This window comes from Misgurnus anguillicaudatus, chromosome 11 (assembly GCF_027580225.2).
Source record: "Misgurnus anguillicaudatus chromosome 11, ASM2758022v2, whole genome shotgun sequence".
NCBI classification, from domain to species: domain Eukaryota; kingdom Metazoa; phylum Chordata; class Actinopteri; order Cypriniformes; family Cobitidae; genus Misgurnus; species Misgurnus anguillicaudatus.
The window spans coordinates 27,978,235-27,991,658 of NC_073347.2; the positions used below are offsets into that span (position 1 = coordinate 27,978,235).

The window sequence follows — 13,424 nt, forward strand, 5'->3', positions numbered from 1 at the left end:
GTTTCGTGTTCTGCGTCAGAGAGGAATCAGCCAGACAGGCTGTGTGCGTGTGTTTCTTTCTGGGTCTGGATTTTGTGCTCATTTCTAAAATTCATCCATGTGATGCAAGCTGTTCAGCCCCCATTTGTAAAAGCTGTGATGCAATCTAATGAAAATAAAACATATTCCTCTACAATGGTTTTTATGCATGACCATTTGCATATGTCTGTGACAGTAGCAGTCATTATTCACAAAAAGATTTTATTTTTGGCAGGTCTGGAAATGAACATGCTCTTTCTATCTTTCTATGATACTGAGAGTAGGCAGTGTCTTGCATAACAGGTAAAAGCATGTTTCAAGAAGAGGATGAGAAGGGGAAAACGTGAAAACACAGGGAAAAGCCAATTTTTCTATCCACCTACTTCTATTCAAGCTGTCTCTGGCGTTTTCTCTCCTCCCACGTGCATCCTGTGATGTGCCAATGTATGTGTGTATGGACGTCAATTGGAACAGTTTCTACGCAGCGCTCCGTAAATGGATGTAACCGGATGAAATGTTAAAATTGAAAATTAGAAAATATATAAAGGTATGAACGAAAAATATTCTCTTAATTACATGTGGAGGTGTGAGCCTCCTGAACGATCCGTGTGATTCAGCACACAACTGATGAATTCAATATGGTCACATTTACATCCAGAGGTTGATTACTGTTTTTACTTTTTCTGTTTTATAAAGATATTAGACCATTTAGCAACACTGTAAAAAAATTCCAACGTCAGAATTGTTCTTTCAACAAATATAATTAAGTAAATTTAAAAGTTTTTTTGTTGATGGAGTCAATTTATTATTTTTGACTCCTGAATGAAAAAAGCATAATCATCCAGCTAACAAATATTATTTTGTTGGCAATTAAAAAAAAACAATGATCTGAATGGTACCCAGCATGCATTGCAACATGTTCACTTCTAAGGTTAATATTTAAAGATGACTGTTTTAAGGTTTGCTGGCTTTATTTATGCTATTATGTTGTTAATGTTAGTTATATGTTCTCTGTAAACCTGGATAAGTTCTACTATCAGAAAAAAAATGAGGCAACTGATTGCCCCTATTTGCAAACTTAAAAGTTTTGAGTACTGATAACTTCAATTCAAATCAAAATTTGTAATTTATCTAAACTTGGTATAAGTCTCATATAAATTAAATTATATACTTTATGTAACTTAAATTGTAGTAGTATTGTTACTTAAATATAATGTGGCAACTGAATGCCTTGTTTTTTTATAAGTTTCCTGAACTCAAATACTTACATTTTACAACTTAACAGTACAACACTGTAAAGCCCGACCAACCCGCCCGACAAGTTCAGAGTACTCAAAACTAACTTGCCTTTTACCCAGCTTGTGGATAACTTCATATATAGATGCTGGAATGGTGTTCATACTGTTGTAATCTTAGTTGAGATGACTTAAGTCACTACTTGAGACACAGAAATTTGGCATTAGGTTACTCAGTAAATTGAGTTAGGTTAACTACATCACCTAAGAGTTGAGTAATTCGTTTTCTTATTCGTTTGATAAACATAAATATTTATGTTGTGACAACTTGTGATGGAATTTTTTTTAAGTTGGGTGAACTTTGGTCCTTGTTAGTTGAGTTTACTGAACAATGTGCTTGCGATAAGTTGCCTTAAAAATGTTAAGTTTACTTAACTTTTTTTACAGTAAAGAGGTAAAGAACACTTTATGTTTCAGTTTTTTAACACTACATAAACGTTGGGGTAAAACACAACCAAAAGAACATATAGAACTGATTTAACCCTTTAACTGGCGCAGCCCTTTTTGAGTGGGGGGTTGGTGAAAAGGTGATATACACCTTTATATTAATATAACTCTGGCTTTTTTTTTTTTGTTCTAGAAGCCAAATTTTGTTTTTAATTTTGGTAATTTTTGGTTTTAAAGAAGACATTTCAACGTTTTTTAGGGAAGTGTCTAGAGGTGAAAATATTTTTTTTTTTTAAAGCAGTTTACATTTATTTGTAATAAATAAAAATGCAATATAGTATACATTTTTTTTTTATACATAAAATTGTCAAAAAACTGAGGTTTGTGCTGGTTTGCTTTGAGGTTTGCTGCATACTTGTGTCACAAATGAATAAATTACAGTTACTGCATTATTATTACTGCTAAAAGGTTTTGAAATATGAAAACTACATTCTTAGACCTTTCCAACAATATATAGTTTGTCGTGATAGAAAATATTGAAATAAACGTAGGTGTCCCGCTCACGGGACAGCGCCAATTAACGGGTTAAAAATGTAAACAATCATCTTTAAGATGTATTTGAAATAAAGAAAACAGTTACAAACTGAAAAAGGAAGGGTTACTGGACCAGTGTTTACTTCTTGCAAAATGTTCTATTGGAAACTTCATATCTAATTTTCATCATTTATTTCAACTAAATTTTATTTTGTCCTTTAGACCCAATTTTTAGATCTTAAACTATAAATCTGCCATAAAAATAATTGTATAATATTTTATATCATAATATGAGCCAGTTTTGATTTTCAATCATACAGTAATTCAAGAAAAAATTATTATTTAACGCTATCTAAACATACATTTTGCTAGCCTGTCTTAAAGGTGCAGTGTGTAAATTTTAGTGGCATCTAGAGGTTGCAAATTGCAACCAACAACTCAGTTTACAGCTCACCCTTTGCTTTTGAAATGCATAGAGAAGCTACGGTAGCCACCACAGGACAAACATATCACTGTTGAAGATAACAAGTTTGTCCATTAAGAGCTTCTGTAAAAAACACGGTGGCACGGGGACTTCCATGTAAGAGGACCCTCTGTGTTTATAGATAAAAATGTCTCATTCTAAGGTAATAAAAATATAACAGTTCATTATGAAAGGTCTTTATACACCTCTGATAATATAGTTTTGTATATTATTTTGCATTTCTGTCAAGAGATTCTTCTAAAAATTACACACTGCGCCTTTAACCCTTATTAATAAATCAATTTAGACAATTACCTTAAATCTACAAAAACATCAGATTTGCATTTTAACATATTCACTGCGACAGCAATTATCACATCACTGCTGTCATTAGCACTCATTTAGTGTCAGCAGAGAATGACTAATAACAACATCCTCTGAGGGTGTGTGTGTGTGTGTGTGTCTCTCTCTCTCTCTCTCTCTCTCTCTCTCTCTCTCTCTCTCTATCTATCTATCTATCTATCTCTTTAAGCATCTTTATTCATTGTTTTGCAAAAGTACGCACGCACACACACACACACAGGAGATTTGCTAGCTTTGTGTATCACAGGAATCGATGAATCGGTTCTTATTGATTTTTTTATTCTAAACATGAATACTTTTTTTCAAGATGCCTTTCGTAGTTCCAGCTACAGTTTACATCTATAGTGCTCTTTATTTTCACTTAAGAGATTCGAATCAGCACCAGCTCAATCCCAAAACACAAAAAATGTATAGGAGTTATACGCAAGAAAGAGTTTATGCGCCACCTTGTGGTGTTGGATAGAATATACATTTATTTGCTGCATTTATTTTTTGTTTAATCAACTACGATTTACAAGTCATTTCAACTTACTATTATTTATCTTGACCTAAGAGATGAGTGGCTACAACTTATATAATGAAGTTGACATATTTTAACTATATTTTATAAGTTATAACCAGTGCCGGGCAGTAGCTTCACTACAAGTAGCGAAGCTAGTAGTTTAACTACATTTTTTAGTAGCTTGGCAGTAGCTTAGCTGCTTTCTAAATCAAATAGCTTTTTAGTAGCTAAGCTCTTTTTTTGACCAAGTAGTGCGGTAGCTTCCACACAAGCTACAATTCTGCAAACATTTCTGAAGTCGTCCTGAATTTGTGAATAAGCACGTCATTTTGAATCGACACGGGACATTGTTTTCCTGTATTTTCAAGTTGTGCAGCCTTTATTCATACAAAACATTACCACTCGCATCCTGTGAAGACTCGTGCTCTACCTCTGATTGGGTAATGTCACTGCCATCATCAGTTTGATTAGTATGGAAGGCCATTGGGGCAAAAACGTGTTAAAAATACGTGTTAACACGCACCACGTGTCAACGCGCAAATCACGCGCCAACACGCACCACGTGTCAACGCGCAAGCGCGCGCCAACACGTAAATCACGCGTTAACGCGTTAGAAATCATGGACATGGAGTTTTACCACCATCTAGTGGTGTGGCGAATCTGACCTAAATACACAGAACGGACAGATAGATAGGATTGTAAATTGAAGTATTTTATCCTAAATATATATTTTTAAAAGTAATTAACAGTGAATAATGATCATAAATAGTTTACAGCTTGGACTATATATAATAATTATAGTATCATTTAATTTTGTTATAAATAATTTTGTTAGCTTTGTGAATTAGCCAATAGTCCCAATTTCTATTTACTTTGTGTCTAATGTCTTGTTCTTTTAGTACCTGCCTATGGAAAGAATTATATTCTTAAAAATAGAGGTGTTAAATGATGACACAGTAGTGTCACACAATTCTTATAAACAGTAGAGGATGATTAATATTGCAAGAAAAAATTCTTTAAACACTAGTTAACCACAGGTAATCTAATTAAGTTTATGTTAATAACAATTGGTTAATAGCAAGATTATGAACGTAAATGAAATGTATGCTCAAGCAGATGGTACATCTGCATCATTTTTGAACACACACACACATTATGATGTTCTACGTATGAAGTCTTTGGACTACCTGCCATCATGATCTGATTGCACTTAAAGCTAGTTCAACTAGTTTATAAATGCCTTATAAAATTTGTTTTTCACTAGTGTCATACACATATCCTTAATAATACAGTATAGCAATACCACACTATATAATTACAACCAATTTAGCATATGAACAACAGATGGAACTCTATATGTATGGCCTAATGGGAGAACATCAATGTCATTGTATAGAGCAGTTAGGCTTTAAAACATGCTTTTTGAGTTTAATTAATAATCTTATTTTGTCTGAAGGAGGCTCTCTACTACAAACCTTTTAAGCTTTTTTGTTTTTACTTTTTGGCACGCGTTGCCTCAGACAAAGTTTCCATATCAGAAAGTATGTGTCATAGATCAATCTGAGGCTTCCAATGGATTAGTCACGCTCAGACTGTTTCTTTGTCATAGTAACTAGAACTACTCTGCAGCAGATACTAGAACAATTATGCAAATGTGCAAACTTTTGATGCTTTTTTTCTGTGTATTTTCTGATCTATAAGACACTTTGGATGAATGTATATGCTAAATGAATAAATGCATATGTGATGACTGGAAAAAAAGAAGAATGGCAATAAAACACATGTCTATAGCTTTGATTGGAATTAAAAAAAAAGTGCTTTCTTGTTTTCACCTTAAGCAGATATGAGACAGATAGGCTACTCACTACAGGGGGCTGCAAGAATAAAACAAAATATTTATTTTTGATTATGCCCTCGATAATCATGATAATTAATGTTGATTAATAGACTACATTAAAATGCTTAATTGCATTTTTATAGGTAATTCATTTTATAGGCTAAAACGTTTGAATGGTTTTTGCTTGCTTACTAATTTAAGACATCAAACTAACTTTCTGAGTGACATGGAAACAAAATGTTTTTCAAACTTGGACTAAACAGGACTCTAATTAGTTATGAAAAATTTAGTCAAGAAAACAGTATTAATATTACTCAAAGAGATTTTCTAAGAATAATTAAGGGTATTTCCCCTAAACTTCTACAGCTTATCAGATCATTCTTACAATACTCTCCTTTAAGGGAAGACATTCCTCAAATAATGATAGATGGTATTGACTTGTTAGATAAAAAAATGCAATAATATTCATATCAGAAGAACATTAATCTCTATAAGTAGTATTTCTCCTAAAGCAGTGTCTTCATGGAAACGGTTATATCCTTCTGTATCTTTATCTAACATATGGTCTATTCATAATAAGTTTGTGATACCAAATAAAGTCAAAGAAATCCACCTTAAAATCCTTCATAATTTTTACCCCTGCAAGTTATTTTTATCTAAATTTATGGATATTCATCCAGAGTGCTCTTTTTGTGGTTCTGAAAATGAATCAGTGATTCATTTGTTTGTTAAATGTCCCTTTACAACACCATTTTGGAATGAAATTTCAAGATTGATTTTTACATCCTTTAATAATCTTATTGACTTCACTGAAGAATTGGTCCTGTTTTTGTCATGTAATACTGGTTCTGTTCCTTTAAACAATACTATTAATATCCTGTGCTTGCTTGGAAAAGGTCATATTCATAAGTGTAAAGTTACAGCCTCAAAACCTAATTTTATTGCATTTTGCTCAGAATTAAAAGGTTTAACTGAATCTCTTTGTAAATTAAAGAATAACAAAAAAGCAGTTAAATCATACCAGATATTAAATAAGGTTTTGAATTCACATGTAATTTGAGATATGATATTTAGATGAACTTTCCTACCCCCTACTTGAGTAAAAATATAACAATTATTTTATGTCTATGTATGTTTTTTCTTTATTTATTTTCTTTATTTATTTTATTATTATTTGTTTATTTATTTCATTATTATTTTTTATAACTGTAAATCCCTCATAAAAGAATGTTTGTTCTTATTACTTTATAATACTATGTTATTGTATAATACTATTTGTATGTATAATACAAATGTTAATTGTTACTGACATTATGGTAATAATAAAAAAAAAAACAGAAAAAAAACTCGTTTTAGTCATTTGTGCATTGCATGTCGTTACCACTAATGAGCACAAGATGGCAGATGACTTCTTCGCCACTATCATTTTGAGTCGTATTTTAAAGGAAGATTTACATGCAATAGCATGCAATGATTTTACTATAGCCAACTTATTAAATGAAGATCCAAAACCAGGAAGTCAAATGCAGTTTGAGATTTATTAAGAATAGTGTGTTATATAACAGGATATAGAAGAGGCAGATCATTATTTTCACACTCCATCACAGCAGGTGGCGGTATGCACCTTTAAAGTTGGTTCGTAACCCGCCATTAAACCAAAAGAAGAAGATGAAGATTGTAACGTCAGCTCATCGTAAGCATTAGGTAAGTGCTCGCTCACAAGCTTATGAATAATTATATTGCAGCGAATGCGTTACGACAGGCACTGTCATTGTGTGAATAATTAATGATATAGTGATCCAAGCATTACGTCGAGTTTGCCGTAAGCTTACCTCATAGCCATCATAAGCCAGGTTTGCTGACGTAAGGCTAACGTAACCACACGGAAGAGCCAAAAAGTACTATTGAGGAATACAAACGCAAAAGCAGCAGCAGTAACAACAACAGAAAACAGTTTTGTTAGATAAATGGCCTTGGGCAAAAGTCTTTATAACTGCAATCACATAAGTTAGTGGAAACAGTGTCAGGCTTTCCCAGATGGAGACAATATAGTGAGGTAAAATTTTAGTGCTGTTTAAATGAATGCGTTGTGTTTGTTATTCATTTAAAAATATGAACATAAAGTTATGACTCATGACAAACTGGCAAGAGAGTTAATAACACAGATCTGTCCAAATATGAGGGAAACTATATTCCTTTGTAGGCCTACTGTGTAGCATTATTAGAGTAAGTTGGTCTAAATAATTTCCTTGTTGATTTTACATTAATACTATGATTTTACATTTGAATAACCATTGTTTCAAAAATCATAAAAACAAATCTGATTCTAGTTATTACTAATACAAGCAACTTTTTATGGTTTTCTATATGGTTGTCTTTCACAGATTATTCACCCAGTGTTTATTCACAAGATTGACCGAAGCTTATTTAGATGACCAAATTATGAACATTGTGACCCACCCTGAGGCTGTAAGAGTGTGCCTGATGAGAGAATGCGTACTTGAAGCAGTTATAGGACATAATATATTCAAGAAGACCAAGCGATCCTTATAGGACTACATGCAAAGCAATGTACTCCAGACCGCACAACTGGACATACAGGTACTTTTTAAAAAGCTCATTATTCTTCTTAACTTAAACATGCATGCTTATTCTTTCTGCTATTGTCTGTTTTATTATTAGTAAACAGTTTTGTTTAAAATTGTTAAAACATATTTATCCTATTTCAGATTATATTTTTGTTAAAGATTTTTATTATCTACATGTCATGTCTGTGTTTATTTCAAGTGCAAACAGTAGAACTGTCACAAATGAATATATCTATCTGCACTTAATTTAGACATTTTTAAGCATTTTAGGTCAAAATCAGAGTGTAAATTTTCCTTTTCATACTAAATGAAATATTCAGCCCCAAATAGCACTTGATTACAGAAGAGTTTTCACTTGTTAACCTGACCGATACAGCAACCATCACACCAAACATTCCAAAACCTGTTTCATTAGATAGAAACAATCAATGAATTTGGGCAACCAGTATGTGATTGAATACTATAGCTAAAAGTGTGTCACAGCTTTGTTCTGATCGGTTGTTTCTGTTTATGTGTTTTGTACGCTGTGTGTTTTGTCATTGGTTTGTTTTGACAGGTGGCCATGCACGTACCAGTCATTGTCTTAAGCCCAGGATACACTGCAAGATTTTTGCTCTCCTATAGACGGGTTGCACGGCGACGACATTAACTGGTTGCGCGCGCAACCGAGAGGCAGAAAGAAGAGACATGCATTGTGTTGTATGCTAGTAGCGGTGTCTGTAAGTCAAAATGCCAAGGAGTTGTTGCGTGGAAAATAGTACCAACAGAGTCAGTGCTGGGTGCCTGATGTTAACATACCAGTAGATTCGACCATTACATTACTAGCCTAACATTATAATTCATACATGTATCACAGTAACACTGCAAAAATAAAGACAGAAAAACAGATCCAACTAAAATTAAGTTTTATTTATATACAAACAATAAAGAACGCTTCAATAATTAAGGTTGTTGCAGTAGCGGATCAGCTCACCAATCGGGCTTTCTGCCTCCTGGCTGCGCGCGCACCCTGTAATGTTTGTAAACTTGCAACCCGTCTATAATATCATTACCTTATCACACTGTGCGACATGGATAATTTAAACTTGGGTACGACAATGAAACCTATTGACTCATAGGTTGTGACGACTGTGACTCCAGTTAAGTGCAATGTCACCAGCATGTGCTAGTGTTAAACAAATACTGGTACGCTCGTCGACATAGGACCACCAAAGAGCCACAATCACAGAAATTGCCACAAATGTTTCACGATGGTAATCTTTCGTTTGGGACCGCCAAAAATCATGCAGTGTATCCCAGGCTATATCCTCCCCTCCCTCTAGTCATCTCATTAATTATGAAATGCACTGTCAGTGCTTTTTCTTTCTGACTCTTCTCTGTTCTCTCCAGATTGTGCCCTGATGCCATCTGCCCCGTTCTCCCAGCCTCATCTTCCCTCTCTATGCCTAGCTTCACATCGGTTGGCTCTTCTTTGGCTCTCTTCATCCCGTCTGCCTGCCTCGCTGCTCTCCCTGATAACATTTCCTGACTGATGCCTTGCACTCTGACTCTTTCTGCAAGGTGCCATTCTCAGCAGTGACTCAATTTAGTGCCACCCTGCTGCTTGGTGAGTCTCTGCATTCTGGAATTGAGATTTTCATTGCCCATTCAATAAACTGTTTTGTGCCTACAGTTGAGTCTGTGACTTTTTTTGACCAAGTGATGTAAGTAAGGTCTCAACTTTATACCTTTTAATATTGATTTCTAGTTACACAGTTGTCTTTATGATGGGCCTAGCATTTTTTTACATATGTCAATACTACCTATTACAATGTTTTTGGTTGAAAACAATTATATGCCTTTGTTGCCAATGTTTGTTGTTTATGGGTTTTATTTATAATCAAATATTAAATGAGATTCATTTATAACTGAGCAAAAAAATAAATCATTTTGGAGTTTATATTCCAGTATAATTTGCCTAATTCTTACTAGAGTACATGTAATAAAGTTCTGTTTTCTTTGTACTGTAGTGAAAACATAAATGACATTCTGATTGTATGAAGTTATAATACTTAACAGTTTACAGGCTGTGATGTGCATTAGGCCTACATATACTAACATTCCTAGGTCATCCATTTCCCAGGGCAGCACAATAAACTTTACCATTTATGTGTTGCAGGCATTGCACTTCTGAGGTCATCACCATCTTTCTTCAGCCAAACAAAATGATTCTCAGCAACCACCCCAGCTCTGCTAACCTTGATGTTGGAGATCTGCTGTTTTTGAAGCAGGGGACCACTGTCCATTAAAGGCTTCATAAACCATTTAACAAAATCACATAAGATAGGGTAGTTCATACTCCATGCGATGTGCCATACAATGGAAGGGCCATGTTCCTTATCACATCTGGATACTGCAAAGCTCCTGTCTCCTCAACAATTTACGAACTAATCAATTATTAAATGAAGAAATGCTATGTAAAAGCAAAGATATTTCTTCCTGTGGAATTTGAGTAAATTTAGTAATTACTGTTTTATGGCATAAATAAAAGTTAAATATTATATTATTTTAAAAGCATCATGTATCTTTTTTTCATTCCTAATGTATTCTACTAGTAGTGTGTCAGGCACTTTAACCCTTATGAAAAAAGCCAAGGAAAATAGAGAGCATCATATCAAAACAACTGTTTATTTGCACATGCAACATTAAACTATGGTATACATCTCTGTTTTCATTACAATATTAAAAAGGATGAGTATTTGGAGTCTACAGTACTGCTTGCTCCATCTCCAGCAAAGATAAAAACATCCCAAGAAAAAGGACTCATTCACATAGTATTCCTCTTTTTACAACCGTGACACATTTTACACAGACAACACAGCATCTGGAGGACGTATATGATCCTCACCAGTGTTGTTTATTGTTTTTTTCCTGTGTGTGTCTAATGATAATAAAAAAAATATAATTGATCAATTATACTTTGAAGGATAAAGCAAAACTACTATATTTACTATAAAGCTATCTAAACCAATAGCAGCTTCATAAGACTTAAGGTGGTTATCAAAGGGACTAACAAACAAATATAATGCATATGGGTTGAACTGTGAAAACATAATGTCCTGTTTTCATTTGTCAGTTACCAGTTAGTCTTTAGAAACATAATAAAGTTAAAGTGTATTTAAAAATATAGTTTGGAGAAATGTGTGAAAGTGGTCATGAATTTCAAGGGTTGAACGATTATAGTTAACTGTTTAAAAATATGTAGTTGTAGCCTACTAATGCTTTTACAAAATGCTCAAAATATATTTTAGATTACATCCTGTGATATCCAAGCCTTCTTTCTTTCTGTGTTTTCAAAGCTCCACACCAGTAGGTGGTGGTAAAGAAAACAGTGTAGGTACGCGTTAACACGTGATTTACGTGTTAACACGTAGTGCGTGTTAACACGTATTTTTAACACGTTTTTGCCCCGTTGGCCTTCCATAGATTAGTTGTTTCATACAGTCAGGGTCAGGTCGGGGCCAATCAGGGTGAAAGGGAGGGCGGGTCTCGTTACTGTGTCTGGAGTTGATTTTAAATGATGGTAGAGGTAGCTCCAGATCCACGTACACCTCTGAAAGTTTCGGAGCTGTGTTAAGGTATTAAGGGCAAGGTGTTTTTAAATTAAGGCAGCTCACTTGTGCATTTTATTCTAGGAGTAGAATGAGACCTGTCTAGGAAACCGCCCCATAATGTGAAGTACCTACCCAGCTAACACACGACGTGCTAGTTACGTAATTTATTGGTCATTTTTGGTAATTTCATGACTTACCAGCTGGCAACGTAACTGTTACGTCCTATAGAGGTAATTCCATTACCATTACAGTACCAAATCACCACGTCGTCAATACGGACTCCTTACGTCGCAAGATAACCAAGTACGTCCCAGTTACGTAATAAATTCGTACTATTTTGGTAATTTCATAACTTACTGGCAACGTAACTGTTACGTCCTAGGGAGGTAATTTCATTACCATTACAGTACCAAATCACCACGTCGTCAGTACGGACTCCTTACGTCGCAAGATAACCAAGTACGTCCCAGTTACGTAATAAATTCGTACTATTTTGGTAATTTCATAACTTACTGGCAACGTAACTGTTACGTCCTAGGGAGGTAATTTCATTACCATTACAGTACCAAATCACCACGTCGCCAGTACGGACTCCTTACGTCGCAAGATAACCAAGTACGTCCCAGTTATGTAATAAATTCGTACTATTTTGGTAATTTCCTAACTTACTGGGAACTGTTACGTCCCAGGGAGGTAATTTCATTACCTTTACAATTATATTAAACATTAATTTCGTTTTCTATTTAGGTTAGCTTATTAAAACTTTTCAGTGTCAAAGTTTCCCTTAAATAAGTCAAAATAGATTAAATACACACGAACTGCCATTTACATGGGAAACATGAAACAGCGCGCGCCTCCCGCCCAGCTGACCTCAACCAGAGCGCGCGACCGCGCGTGCACAGCAGAACGGTGGCTGACAGGAGGACGCGGTGTTGTTTCTCTGAACTGAGACCCGTTTAAAATACACAATAACTTATTTTAGTTGCTTAAGAGTTATGAAAACAGCATGTTATTAAGGCTCACAGAATCTCGCCCGACAGTATAAACCGTGTTTTATGCTGCACTGACAGGAATGTTCATCTGACAGGAAATTTCGTTTTATCAGGTAAGACACTACTTCACAAATTCAACAAATAAAACGATATTTATGAAAACGCGTAGATGTTATTTAACCTTTATTTATTTTATTGTCTTTATTTTAAAGTTTTGTGGGACATGTTTGGTGTTTTGGACTGGTGAAGGTAAGAGCAGCGTTACCCTGGCAACCGGAACATGAAGAGGACCGCGCGCTCTCTCTCCGTCTGACAAAACTACGCCTGCACAATTCAGAAATGACATTTTAAATTAGCTTATATGGAGAATCCATTTAAATGTTCATTTTAACATATGTTTATTTAAATGTTTGTAATGTTCATGTTCAATAAATGAAGTATTCAAGCTCTGAGTCTGTCATTCATATGTTATGGTAAGTCTTATAGTAATGGGCAAATAAGGACAAGTTAAATTAGTTAACGTTATACTGCAGATGTCCGCCCAAAGAATATTAAATAAAAGATTTAAATTACTACTGGTTACTAACATAAAACTTTTAATCCATTACGTTGTCACGACGTGCCCACGACAGGCAGATTACGTTGCAAAGTTACGTGCAGGCGACGGATCCAGGAATTTCACTTTTCCGGTCGCCACGACGTAACTCGGTTCGTCGCCACGACGTAAGTTTGGTCATCATATTACGTCGACGTTACGTAACAGTTACGTATTTGTGTTAGCTGGGTAGGTCTACATTATGCTTTAATTGCCTATAATTATATCAAAATGCTAAATGGAAACTGAATAAATAA

The 13,424-nt window shown here is 34.5% G+C and overlaps 2 long non-coding RNA genes across 4 annotated transcripts; both read left to right on the plus strand.

Moving 5' to 3' along the window:
* Positions 1-6,943: 6,943 nt before the first annotated feature.
* Positions 6,944-10,474, plus strand: LOC129436791 (uncharacterized). Of its 3 annotated transcripts, none has more exons than XR_012372192.1 (4): positions 6,944-7,103; positions 7,784-8,000; positions 9,377-9,593; positions 10,146-10,474. It is a non-coding gene; the product is annotated as an uncharacterized lncRNA (long non-coding RNA). The 3 variants fall into 3 exon arrangements; XR_012372193.1 differs by lacking the exon at positions 6,944-7,103 and adding an exon at positions 7,125-7,455; XR_012372194.1 differs by lacking the exon at positions 6,944-7,103 and adding an exon at positions 7,485-7,625.
* A 1,238-nt stretch (positions 10,475-11,712) lies between these two features.
* Positions 11,713-13,017, plus strand: LOC129417167 (uncharacterized). The gene is made up of 2 exons (XR_012372304.1): positions 11,713-12,685; positions 12,785-13,017. It is a non-coding gene; the product is annotated as an uncharacterized lncRNA (long non-coding RNA).
* Positions 13,018-13,424: the final 407 nt, after the last annotated feature.